The sequence below is a fragment of the Ranitomeya variabilis genome, chromosome 2, assembly GCF_051348905.1.
Source record: "Ranitomeya variabilis isolate aRanVar5 chromosome 2, aRanVar5.hap1, whole genome shotgun sequence".
NCBI classification, from domain to species: domain Eukaryota; kingdom Metazoa; phylum Chordata; class Amphibia; order Anura; family Dendrobatidae; genus Ranitomeya; species Ranitomeya variabilis.
The window spans coordinates 805,807,942-805,821,528 of record NC_135233.1 but is presented as its reverse complement, the minus strand read 5'-3'; the positions used below and the strand labels follow the sequence as shown (position 1 = coordinate 805,821,528).

General features: G+C 46.8%; 1 protein-coding gene across 4 annotated transcripts in view; it reads left to right on the top strand.

Moving 5' to 3' along the window:
* The window catches only part of FAM135A (family with sequence similarity 135 member A), a 146,749-nt gene that overhangs the window by 87,153 nt on the left and 46,009 nt on the right, over positions 1–13,587 (top strand). The gene's annotated exons all lie outside the window — the stretch shown is intronic.

Below are 13,587 nucleotides of genomic sequence, written 5' to 3'. Positions count from 1 at the left end.
AGAAAATTTTATTTAAACCACATATCAGAGTTAACAACATTTGTTTGTAAAAAACAAAACAAAAGCATTGTCATATCATACAAACAAGTCATTGTCTTTTCCATACCGCAGAAATCCTTGTATTAAGATCATATATCCCCCCTCCCTATCCCAACAGAACCCCCTCACCCCTTTCTGGTGTGCAGACCTTTCCTGTCAGTTACTGGACATCTTCCCACTCCTCCATCTAAATGTTTCTCCCATCTATCTCCCATCTATCTTTTCCAAGGCCATGGCATCTCCCAAAATGTTCATCACCAGAGAATTATATATTAAGGAAACCAATCTCTTGGTAGCTTTAGTGCATGCCACATAATCAATTATCCCATTAAATGAGATGCTCAGATCTGAGATATTTTCTGCGTTGATTGTAAAATGTTAAAAATTCTGAATTATTTAGATTAAACTCTTTCTTCAAATATTGAAATGAACGAAAATGCCCTTCTGCATTTAGTTGGTACATTTATTGTTTCCAATTCCCAAACCCTTCAGAATGCATATGTTCCCTCAAACGGTTATTCCATATGGGGGGAATATTCTGAGCAGGCTTTCATTCCCAACAAACTCTGGCAGGTCCACAACATTTTGTGTATAAGTAATAGAGTAGGAAACTTTGAACTCAGTGTAGTGAAAAGAAACTGGAGAGACAAAAAAGCGCAATAGAAAGGGTGAGGTAAAAGCAGAGTGCGCTCACCTGGTCGGGTTATGACTGTCATAACCCCTTTTGAAAGCTCATAGAAGGCTGCTGCAGGACCACCAAGTGGATAGGATACAAATGTTAGGATGATGATTGCAGTGTTGTCTTGATGAAGAGGTTTGAATACATCGAAACGCGTTGACAAAAACCGCATCTACGCTCCATTTTGTCTCCTATTATATATTGGTCATCCGGCAGCACGGATTACAACCACTTCATTTCTTAACATTTGTAACCTTTGAACTCACGACATTCCAAACGCTCTAGTAAGTTTTAATTTCCCTCCCAAGTACTTTAATACTGATGTCCCGCATCACATGTCCCTTCCAGGGCGTATCCTCTGAAGTCCTGGAATTGAGAGGCTAGGAAATATCCCCAAATATGTGACAATGCTAGTGCCCCCTGATCAGGTAACTGGAGCTTCTTCAATTTGATTCTGGGAATACCCCTTTTCCATAAATATCCCTAAAAATGTGCATTGTGCGAAATTAGTATTTGGTAATCCACACTGGGGAATTCTGAAGAATATATAGCACGCAAGGCATAAGACACATTTTGATTAGATTTGGTCTACATAGTGCTATCAATGGTAGTTTCCCCCAGGCGTTAACTTTAATCTTCAACTTAATTACCGTACTATAGGATCAAGATTTAAAGGAATATAATCTTGCGTTTTTCTTGTAATATATACACTGGTGAAAAAATAAAGGGAGCACTAAAATACAACATCCTAAATATCACTGAATGAAATACTCCAGTATTTTTCGGACTATAAGACCATAAGCGCACCCCAAATTTTCAGCTGAAAAAAAATGAATGTGTCAAATGAGGGTCCGTCTTAGGGTATGTGCACACGTCTGGATTTCTTGCAGAAATTTCCTGAAGAAAACCGGAAATTTTCTGCAAGAAATCCGCATTTTTTTTTTTGCGTTTTTTTTCCCGTTTTTTTCGTGTTTTTTTTAGCATCCTGCAAGCGTAATTAGCTTGCAGAATGCTAAAGTTTTCCAAGCGATCTGTAGCATCGCTTGGAAAACTGACTGACAGGTTGGTCACACTTGTCAAACATAGCGTTTGACAAGTGTGACCATCTTTTTACTATAGATGCTGCTTATGCAGCATCTATAGTAAAAGAATGTTTAAAAATAATAAAAAAAATGTTTATACTCACCTTCAGGCGTCCGTTCCTATAGATGCCGGTGTGGTTCAGGACCTTCCATGACGTCGCGGTCACGTGAGCGATCACATGACCAGTCTCGACCAATCACAAGACCGTGACGTCATCGCAGGTCCTTCACCTCACACCAGCTATAGAAACCGAAGCGGCAGCATGCAGCGGAGAGGCGGGAAGACTCCAGAGGCCATCGAAAGTGAGTAGATGACTATTTTTTATTTTAATTCTTTTTTTTACCAATTATATGGTGCCCAGTCCGTGGAGGAGAGTCTCCTCTCCTCCACCCTGGGTACCAACCGCACATAATCTGCTTACTTCCCGCATGGTGTGCACAGCCCCGTGCGGGAAGTAAGCAGATCAATGCACTCCTAGGTGTGCGGAATCCCCGCAATTCCGCATTTTAATGAACATGTTGCTTTTTTTTCCGCGATACGATTTTTTCGCGGAAAAAAAGGCTACATTTGCAAAAAAAATGCGGAATACACTGAAAATAATGGGAGGCATATGTTAGCGTTTTTTCAGCGTTTTTATCACGTTTTTATAGCAAAAAAACGCGAAAAAAACAACGTGTGCACATGGCCTTACAGTCCGAATTTAGCTTACCGGGCTGGGGGGAAGGGTGGGATCGGTAGCGCTGGTGGAGCCGGGTCACAGGAGTTGTTCGGTGGTCTGATGATGATCTGACTCATCCCAAGCTGGTGCGGCAGGTTCGGTGGTGCAGCGGCTCCTCCGACATTTTGTGAAAACCCGGAGCCTGGGGTTCCATCCCAGGCTGGTGTGCGTCAGTTTTGGAGATGCTCGATGGTGTGGGGGCTCCGCCGACATTTTGTAAAATCCGGAGCCCTCGCACTTCCTTTCCTGTAATGTGGTGGCTTCCAGGAAAATGGCCGACAGAGGCGGCGCATGCGCAGAATGAGATTCTGGATGAGTATAGCCTAGAATAGAATCTGTGCAAAATCTGCAATGATTGGGTCTCTGCAATTTCCCTCAGCATCACTTATCTTATAAATAAAGGCGTGTTCTCTCTGTGTCTGCGCCAATCAAGCTAACAATCAGCCAGTAGTTTCTCCTTCCTTATAATGCTGTTGCTTCAGAAATAAACGCTTATTGTCAACTTGTTCCAGAGAATACGCCTTAAATGTTTTGGACCTCCTTCCATCTCAATGAGTTTTCAAGGCATTTATTTTGGATAAATTTCTGTCACTTTGTCCTCCAATTCTAACTCTTTTTTTTTTCAGGAATTATCCTTTACTATCTTTATCATATTAATTATTGCCTCCATCAAAAAACCCTACATGGCATCAAAAATTACATTACTAGGCACAGACCCCATAATAGTGTCAAAAAATTCCACTAACTTTCCCTTAATTCTAGTAATGATGATAAGTTTTAGCAAGAATGGGTTTGGTTTCCATCCCTGAGAGTGCTTAGCCCTAGATGAGTCTACCTGCACCTGAAATGATAAAGGAGAGTGGTCTGCTAAGGATTTGGGGGAATACTGAATATTTAATATCTTAGGTACCATGAGAAAGAACCAGGTCAATTCTTGATACTGATTGGAATATCGCACAGGCACACCAGAAGGTCTTTGACTATGGGAACTTTCCCTCCATATATCAGACCCAATTTACTAGTAAGCTGGCCAAAGTGGGACAAAATGTCGGCACCCTCAGGGAACCGATCCTTACCAGGGTTAAAAGTATTCTTGAAGTCACCCATAACTAATATAGGCAATTCTGGCCAGTACGGAGTAGGAATATAAATTACTAAAATAATACATTCCAACAAACCTCCCCTCGTCAACTTTAAAGGAGTCAATGTCTTGAAAAAGAATGTTCTTATGTACTAAAAGACTGACCTCTCTTGAATAGCTAGAGGATACAGAATGCAGGCTATATCCAGTCCAAGATCTGTGTAGCATATTAATGGATTCATTTGTCATTTGACTCACTATGATTGCGGGATTATCTTTCTTAATATACTCAAACCCCCACCCCACAAAACCATTTCAGTTGCCCAAGAAAATGTAATCCTGCCCTTACGCATAAGGAATAGGGCATAAAACGCAATCTAAAAAAAACAAAACCTTTCAGTGTTCCCTCCACTTCCACCTTTTCCAGCACCCCAACTAGACTGATATTATTTAGCCTCAGGCGAATCTCCAGGTCATCTGCCTTAGCAAATCGTGCTGCCACACCTGGAGTATGGTTCTGTACATCTCTGCGGACAAGGGGTGCAGTATCTTCCAACTCACTAACTCTACCTTCAGCTGCCACTATTCGTTTCGCTTCTTCCTGAACATCATGTTGGATTATGGTTTCCTGTATAAATCCCACCTGGCCTGCCAGCGTAATGAGGGTGGCATTACATTTATTAACTGAAGTGAGGACATCCATTAATGAAGGGGACCGCTCTGTGGATACATTCTCAAGAGTCCCTTTGTTCCCCATAGTGGGGACTCGGGGTAGGGGAGACCATTTCACTCATCATCCTCCTCTTGTATTAAAGCTGAATACATGGAGCCTGTTATGGACATTCTCGGAGACCCCTTCAGATTTGTTCCCTACTTCTGGCTGCTGGGAGTTATAGTATGTGCTTTATGGGCATACTGATCCAGTGTGGCTGCTACATCACCACCAATGTCCATCTGCCTCTTCCCGCAGGACGTATGGGCGCCATCTTGGGAGCCCACCTGCTGATTTCCATCTTTCTTCCCCAATATTTTGCTGCGTGTCATGGCACCTCCATACACCAGGACCCAGATACCAGGAGACCCCCTGGGGCTTCCAGCACTGACTATGTATTCCTATATGTTCACTGGCGCCAACCCCAGGCATGAGCACTCAGTGGTGCTACCACCCAGGGGCTGACCGCACTCTTCCTCCTCCTGACTATCGATGGGACCCAAGGCTCCCTGCCATGATCGTACAACCGGCATAAGACCACTCTGTTCCAACAGTACCCTGAGACCAGGAGAAAGTAAAACTGCCACCCAGCTCACTCCTGCTCATCTTCAACCTGTCACACAGCACTTTGGCAGTGCGTGAAAAGGGCAGCCGGAACCTCCACCACTCGCTTCAGTCCTGGAGGCAATAGATCACACCAGGGCCTTTACCAGGAGACCACAGGGCTTTTCCACAGCGCCAGCACAAACCCAGACTGAGAACGGATCTCCCACAGGATATTATAAAGGATATTAAGGTCTCTGTTCACACATGTCCATTCAGTCCAAGAGCATAACCATACCCCGAGCTGTTTGCGTTTTAATGTGTATGTGTGCGTGTGTGCTTCAAGTTTGAATGTAGCAGAGTAGTGTGTAACAAAGCTGAGTGTGTAATGTATATGCAGTAGTGCTGTGTATATGTATATGCTGCAGACAGTGTACATAATTTGTATGCTGTAAAGCTGTATGTATATAATGCACATGCTGCAGGGAGACACTAACAATAGATCTATTACCTCGCTATTCTACCCTAGTGCATGTAAATTAGTGATATTGGCCCCTGCTCTTTTATACGCTATCAAGACAGTTTTAATTAGTAGGAAATCCATTTTTCTCCTTCGCCTCATTGGGGGACACAGACCGTGGTGTATTCTGCTGCCACTAGGAGGCTGACACTAAGTGATACACAGAAAGTTCGCTCCTCCCCTGCAGTATACACCCTCCTGCTGGCTCTCAGCTAACCAGTTCTTGCTTAGTGTCCGAGGCACACGGACGGGTCTGCTATTCAGACCAAAAACTCATTATTATTTTATTTTTACCTTTTACATTTTTGATTATACTTGCTACGACGAAGGGGCGACGGATCCTTTCAAGGCTCCGATCTCCCCGAACCATCAACAGGCGAGCACGGAGAGTGTTGCCTCTCCGTATCCTCTCCTGCGACGTGCCACGCCTGAGCTGATTCTTAAGGGCGACGGGCCCCTTCAAGGGCACCGATCTCCCCACACCCTGAATGGACGAGCACATGGAGTGTCGCCTCCACATACCCTCTTCCCCAACCAGGCCTAATGCCTGACAACTGGCCCTGTCCACCCGGGGGCTGAACTCCGTGGATGTACAGAGGCCCCTCTCTATGGCGTCGGAGCAGCCCCCACTGTCCCACCACTGTGAAAGCGGATGGCACAAGGAGGCGGACCGTTCCTCTCCACCTCCCTAACAAAGGGCTGGTGGATTGAGGTTTACACCTCTATCCCTGCACCGTCCACGCTGCAATACCTGACCTGCAGCAGAGCAGTAGAGTGCATGCGCTTTCCTCGGCGCTGGAGCCCAGTCATCCGCGGCGGCTCCATGCCGGGACGCGCACCCATGGTGAGTGGATCCAGTCAGCGATGGGCCTCTGCAGTGGGATATTCACATGCTGACAGGCATCCTCAGCTTTCCTGTGGCCCACCTCCCTGAGGTAACACTCTGGCCGGCTGCAAAAATTTAGCCCCCGGCTTCGGACGATGTGTAGGCCGCATTCCGGAAGCCGCGCCCGCACTATGGCGTGCTAAGGCGGCTCCGCCCACCTTTTCTGGCGCTTCTCACCTAGCAGGGGAATGCTCGCTTCTCTCGGCAACGCCCCTCTATTCTACCCCTGGTATTGCTCCCGCCGTCTGCAGAAATTTAGGCCCCAGCTTGGGCCTATTCATGATGATCACTAGGCTCCGCCCCCCGAATTGCCGCCTCTCACTCTCTGCGAGACTTTACCACCTCTGCAACTCCTGGTGGCCATCTTGGTCCACCCTGCCAACACACACACACACACACACACACACACACACACGCAGGGGCTATGGTTTTGCATTAAAGGGGCACAACGACTCTGCAACCGGGCAAGGAAGTACTGCTTTCTTGCCCTGCATCTTCCACCTGTGCTTAAAGGGGTTGTCCACTACTTTCAATTAACCCCCCAATGTATCCCCCCAGGGCCCCTGATGAATTGTGCAAATACCTTCCGTTGCCGTTTTCGCCTGTGAGCGGCGCTATGCTGGCGGCTGAGTCCGGGTCACGTGACCCCCAGGCTGCAGCCACCGCTTATTTCCGCCGACGTCATGTCAATTTCTAGACTCTGGAAATTGACGTGACGTCATGAGCAGGCGTGACCAGTCTCACAGTCAGCAGTCACTCATCAAGAGTGACTGGGCTGTGGATGGGGCTAGGGGCTGCAGGGCTGTGCTGGGGGCTGTGCTGGGGGCGGGCGGGGCTAGGCACATCCCGGCGCCGGCACGCAGACCCCCGGCGCCAGCACGCAGACCCCCGCACATACCGGCGCCGGTATGTGCGGGCCGGCGCTGGTATGTGCGGGGGTCTGCGTGCCGGCGCCGGGATGTGCGGCGGTGCTGGGGTCTGCGGTGGGTCTGCTGGCCGTGCTGGGGTCTGGTGCGGTGGTGGTGGCGGCGGGGGTGTCTCTGTGTGCAGTACATACAACATACATACAGACATACAGTACATATAACATAGAGTACATACTCACCATCACTTGTCACCTTGATCTCCGAAGCCAGTGTCATCTGTAAAAAATATTAAAATAATAAACAAACACTATACTCCCTGATCCGCAGAAATCCAATTAAAACGAGTGTCCCTCGACGATCTCCCATGCGACCGCTCTCCAGGGGCTCCAGGAGTACAATGATGGAAGGTATCCTTCCACAATGTATTCCTCACAATGTATTCCTACGCCCCTGTGAGAAAATAGTCCCTAGTCTCACTTTATGCCATTGCTGTGTGAGAAATTTTCCCAGGCAGCAATTGCCATAAAGTGAGACTTTGTCCTAAGGTAACCTCTCAGTGATGCACTGCAGGAGCCATTGTCTCCTGTCAGTGTGTCACTGAGGGTCCTATAGAGCAGTGACATCACCCGATGTCACTGTTCTATAGGGGAGATCGTCGTAGAACACTCGTTATTAATTGGACTATGGCGGACAAGTAGTATATGGTTTATTATTTTATGTTTTTTGCAGGCGCTGAAGTATGGTAAGTATGGTTAAATGAAGAATATTGAAATACTTTTTTCCTAGTGTGTGTGTGTTTTATTAACCCTTTATTAGTATTGGATTAATAATGGATAGGCGTCTTATTGACGCCTCTCCGTTATTAACCCGGCTTAATGTCACCTTACAATAGCGAGGTGACATTAACCCCTTATTACCCCATATCCCACCGCTACACGGGAGTGGGAAGAGAGGGGCTAAGTGCCATTTCTGGGGCGGCTGCGGACTGGTATTTGTAGCCGGGGGGGGGGACAATATCCATGGCCCCTCTCTAGGCTATGAATATCAGCCCGCAGCTGTCTGCGTAGCCTTTCTGGCTATAAAATATAGGGGGACCCCACGTCATTTTTTTGGGGGGGTCCCCCTATTTTAGTAGCCAGTAAAGGCTACGCAGACAGCTGCGGGCTGATATTCATAGCAGGGTACAAATATTGGCCCCCGGCCGTCTGCTTTCCCCCTCTGGTGCAGAAAATTGCGCGGGAGCCCACGCCGTTTTTTCCGTTTTTTTTAATTAAATTAAACGCTCATTAAGGCCTTTTTCACACTTGCGTTGGCACGGGTCCGTCGCTATGCGTCGGGCCGACGTACTGACGCACGTTGTGAAATTTGTGCACGACGTGGGCAGCGGATGCAGTTTTTCAACGCATCCGCTGCCCATTCTGAAGTCTGGGGAGGAGGGGGCGGAGTTTTGGCCGCGCATGCACGGTAGAAAATGGCGGACGCGACGGACAAAAAACGTTCATTTGAACGTTTTTTTGTGCCAACGGTCCGCCAAAACACGACGGATCCGTTGGACGACGGACGCGACGTGTGGCCATCCGTCGCTAATACTATGGGTAAAAAACGCATCCTGCGAGCACATTTGCAGGATCTTTTTTTCCCAAAAAGACGGATTGCGACGGATTGCTAAGAACGCAAGTGTGAAAGTAGCCTTAGAAACATTGGCCTTTCTATTATATATCTATGGATATATCTATAGATATATCTATAGATACATAGATGTATCTATCCATATATCTGGCTGCTTTCACACATCAGGTTTTTGCCGTCAGGCACAATCCGGCGAGTTTTGTAAAAAACGGATCCATTTTTTTTCCGCCGGATCCGTTTTTTTCTCATAGAGTTGTATTAGCGCCGGATTGCGCCTGATGGCCACACGTTTCATCCGTTTTTTGCCAGATCCGTCAAAAAAGCTGTTTCCGCCGGACAGAAAACGCATACAGAGGAACATTTTTTCTGTCCGGCAAAAAAACGCACAGCGACGGATCCGGCAAAAAACGTATTAAACTGAGATGTGAAATGATGAAACCGGCCTCCGAATCCGTTTTTTCATGCATGTTTCCATTTCCATTCAAATCATGCACATTTTCCGTTTATTTATTTATTTCCAAAAACTGCGTCAAAACTGCACAAAAACTGCACCAAAAACAGCATCAAAACTGCACCAAAAACAGCATCAAAACTGCACCAAAAACAGCATCAAAACTGCACCAAAAACAGCATCAAAACTGCACCAAAAACAGCATCAAAACTGCACCAAAAACAGCATCAAAACTGCACCAAAAACAGCATCAAAACTGCACCAAAAACAGCATCAAAACTGCACCAAAAACTGCATCAAAACCTGGTGCAGTTTTGCAGTTTTGGTGCGGTTTTGATGCAGTTTTTGGTGCGGTTTTGATGCAGTTTTTGGTGCGGTTTTGATGCAGTTTTTGGTGCGGTTTTGATGCAGTTTATGGTGCGGTTTTGATGCAGTTTATGGTGCGGTTTTGATGCAGTTCTTGGTGCTGTTTTGATGCCGTTTTTGGTGCAGTTTTGATGCGTTTTTGGTGTGGTTTTTGTGCGGTTTTGATGCAGTTTTTGGTGCAGTTTTGATGCAGTTTATGGTGCGGTTATGGTGCAGTGTTGATGCAATTTTGGTGCGGTTTTGATGCAGTTTTTGGTGCAGTTTTGATGCGTTTTTATGCAGTTTTTTGCGGGGTTTTGATGCATTTTTTAATTCGCTTTTGGTGCGGTTTTTGCGCGTTTTTTATGCATTTTGATGCGTTTTTGAAAGCTAAATAAAGATGTATTATAGAACAAAAAAAAAAAAGATTTGTGATGTCATTATTGTCCAACATCCTCTTTTACATTTGTCCAACCCACACTCCATTACACACACAGATAGACATATAGATGATAGATGAAATGGATAGACAGATCTACATATAGATAGATCTATAGATGCATACATCTATCTATTCCTATATCTATCTATAAAGATAAAAAAAGGAAAACAGCACGAAAAAAATGAAAAAAAGTGGACTTTATGGCCCAAACGGCGTGGCAACGTTTCGGATGTGAAATCCTTTCTCAAGCCATTTCACTCAATTTTTTCACTTCATATATCTATCTATAGATATATCTGGATAGATATATCTATTTATAGATGTATGGATAGCGTAGGGTGTGTGTCCACTGTCCAGATTACATCCGAATTAGCTGCAGATTGGATGCTGCGTACTTGTAGTCCCATCAGATGATGCCTGCACACACACCCCAAAAGACCCCCCGCACAGCCCCGCACCCACCCGAAAAGCCCTGAACAGCCCCGCACACACGAACAGTCCCGCACACACCTGAACAGCCCCGCACGCACCCGAACAGTCCCGCACGCACCCGAACAGTCCCGCACGCACCCAAACAGTCCCGCACGCACCCGAACAGTCCCGCACGCACCCGAACAGCCCCGCACGCACCCGAACAGCCCCGCACGCACCCGAACAGCCCCACACGCACCCGACGAACAGCCCCGCACGCACCCGACGAACAGCCCCGCACGCACCCGACGAACAGCCCCGCACGCACCCGACGAACAGCCCCGCACGCACCCGACGAACAGCCCCGCACGCACCCCGACGAACAGCCCCGCACGCACCCGACGAACAGCCCCGCACGCACCCGACGAACAGCCCCGCACGCACCCGACGAACAGCCCCGCACACACCCGACGAACAGCCCCGCACACATTCCGCCCACACACTTCCCTCCTCCCGAACTGCAGCGTTTCTTGGACCCACAGCCGCAGCAAAACTGCAGATCTTTTTTACATCTGCGGTTTTGCTGCGGATGTGCCCGACTCAATGAAAGTCTAAGGGTGCAGAAACGCTGCAGTTCCGCACAAAAGAAGTGACATGCTGCGAGAAAAAAAAGCTGCGTTTCGGTGCGGCTTTTTCTGCAGCATGTGCACAACAAGTCTGCGGCTCCCATAGACTTAAATTGGTTGTGCACTACACTGCGGATTTGATGCAATTCTCTGCGGCCAAAAAACGCTGCGGATCTGCAATTAAATCCGCAACGTGTGCACACAGCCTTAGCATTTAGTGAACCTAGCAAAAAAGCCAAGCAAAAAACAAGTGTGGGATGGCACTTTATTTGCAATTTCATCGCACTTTGACTTTTTTTCACATTTTCTGTTACACGACATGCTAAAACCAATGGTGTCGTTCAAAAGTAGAACTTGTCCCGCAAAAAATAAGCCCTCACATGGCCATATTGACGGAAAAATGATGGCCCTGGAAAGAAGGGGAGCGATAAACGAAAAAAGCTCCAGGGGTGAAGGGATTTAGAAACATGGATATGGACATATCTGTGGAAATAGATATAGATATATAGATATATCTGTATGTATTCATCTATCTATCTGTTATCTATCTATCATCCATCCATCCATCTATCTGTGTGTAATGGAGTGTGGATTGGACAAATGTAAAAGAGGAAGTTGGACAGAAATGACATCACAAATCTTTTTGAAGATAGAGGGGGAGAGCAGGGAGGGGTTGGGGTGTGTTTTGGAGTGGGTGTGCCAGGTGCAGAGTTACAGGCGAGTGCAATGCATCATGGAACTTGTAGTATTAGAGCACAATAACTCAGGAGAAAGGAAGTTGTCGATTAACCCCATGAGAGCTGGATCCATTACTAAAGATGTGCTGCTACTGCATGATAAAAGTTAATATTGCTAAAATAAACACAGTAGATGTTTTCAGTGGCGCATAATAGCAAGATTTATGAAAAAAAAAAAAAAAGTTATAGTAGTGGACAACTTCTTTAAAAACACATGACCAGTATCTCCTGCCTGGTCTTAAAGGTACACAACCAGTATTCCCTAGTCTTAAAGGCACATGACCAGTATTCCCTAGTCTTAAAGGTACATGACCAGTATTCCCTAGTCTTAAAAGCACATGACCTTTATTCCCTGGTCTTAAAGGCACATGACCCGTATTCACTTGTTTGGTCTTAAAGGCACGGGACCAGTATTCCTGGTCTTAAAGGCACATGACCCATATTCCCTGGTCTTAAAGGCACATGACTCGTATTCCCTGGTCTTAAAGGCACATGACCAGTATTCCCTAGTCTTAAAGGTACATGACCAGTATTCCTTGTCTTAAAGTCACATGGCCCGTATTCCCTGGTCTTAAAGGCACATGACCCGTATTCCCTGGTCTTAAAGGCACAGGACCAGTATTTCTGGTCTTAAAGGCACATGACCCGTATTCCCTGGTCTTAGCTGCTTTACGCCTCTCAGATGTGTCTACTTGTGCGGCGCTGTCAGCAGCAAATGCCATTACACTCAGAAGGACATTATAGCTCAGAGAATGGAAGCGTACTTTGCGTTCAAAAGGCCTCTAACATCCCTCCCTTACTAGAGTGATCGGTTATTCGGTGAGAAGTTGGGAGTGTTCCCCACGCAGGAACAACTGATCGCATGTTTCCTATAGACCCAACCAGCAGTGGATCAGTGACCGAAACGTAAGACCGACCCTGAACCTCAAACTTCTACCAAGCTTGACAAGGTCCCCCTTCTTCGGATGGAGTTCCTCCGCTCAGCCATTACTTCAACGGAAAAAGGTGGAGTTTCTGGCATCCACCGACATTCAGTATGCTTACCTTCACATTCTTATGTTTTCCCCTCTTCAAAAACTCCTTCACTTTCGCGAACAGCATTTTCAAATCACGACCTGTCCTTCGGCCTTGCTACTGCACCCAGAGTGTTCGCAAGGGTTATGGTGGCTCTCATGTTCCTCTTGCACCCTAGAGGTGTGGTCATCCTGCCCTATCTGCTCGACTTTCTAGCCGCTCTTCCAGCCCTGTGCTGAGTCGTCTATATCTCTTGCGATACCCTCTCTCTCCTGGGCTGGCAGCTAAACTTAGACAAGTCTTTCCCCATTTCCAGCCCAGCAGGTATCCTTTTTGAGGATGATCCTGGAATCTTCCAGAAGGTTGGTGATTCTTCCTTAAGACAAGGCTGTGGCCCTTCAACAGGGACCTCGTGCACTTGTTCACTCATTCCCTCATTCCATTCGATTTGGTAGGAGGGTTCTGAGAAACATTGGCGATGACAAAGGAAGCGGTTTCCTTCACTCCTCTCGTTTTCTGCAGGTCAAACAGGCTTTCAGAGGGTAGTCTCTGAGCTCCTTTCTCATCCAGGAGAGATCCTTTCTCCCGGTTCAATGGTTATTAGTGACTACCGATGCCAGTCCTCTTCTCCTGATCATTGTTCTGGGGATCTAGTTCTACAGCAGGTCAACTGCCTTCTGGTGGGTCACCCCATCCTCTTCAATCAGACAATCCCACGTCTGTGCCATACGTCAATCATCTAGCAGGTACCTACGGTTAGGCGTCATGGCCGAGGTACCTCACATTCTTTATCATTCGGTAATCT